Raw genomic sequence first — 712 nt, 5'->3', positions numbered from 1 at the left:
ATTGCACAAAAATTATCACAGAACTCTCAGAACTGTCGATAATTGGACAGCATCTCATCTTTATTGCTGAAAATTGTATTTTTGGGCTAAAATATTATTAAAAATTAAAAATAACATTATTTATCGCCAGAACTCTTTCGGAAACTCATCTAGAACTCTTTGTTTTTCAAAATCCTGCAAGAATCTATAGTCAAAATTTGCGTAGGATAAAGTGAGACGCTGCGTGAACCTGGCGTCTCAGTTTGTACTTTCACTTTTTTTCCACTTTAGAGGGCAGAACCAAGAAGACTAGAACCAGGAGAGTCAACACGGCGTAAAAGCGGTAGTGGGGGTGAGGCAAGAAGTGGAAACGAACGACACCACCCACTCTTGCGCTTCATCCTCTCTGTTGCTCTACATAGTCGGTTTCAATTCGTGACTGCGCATGTCAACGTACCTTGTTTCTGTTTGATTGAATTTTGAACTAAACATAAACCGTGTAAAAATTTAATCCGATGTGATTTACGATGCCCAAGCGAGTGTGCTGTGTTCGAAATTGTGACTTCAATCCTGGAGATAAAGAAAATCGAAAAACAATATTCCAATTTTGTGAGGTATGTATTGATGAAATGTAATCTAGAGAAATGTATAAAAATGTGATTTAATAATTTTGTCTGACATTTGTATTATTGTATTTTAACCAATATATTTATGACCGTATATTTGAGAAACT

This window comes from Trachymyrmex cornetzi, unplaced genomic scaffold, assembly GCF_001594075.2.
Source record: "Trachymyrmex cornetzi isolate Tcor2-1 unplaced genomic scaffold, Tcor1.1 scaffold1224, whole genome shotgun sequence".
NCBI classification, from domain to species: domain Eukaryota; kingdom Metazoa; phylum Arthropoda; class Insecta; order Hymenoptera; family Formicidae; genus Trachymyrmex; species Trachymyrmex cornetzi.
This window is presented reverse-complemented; position numbering follows the sequence as displayed.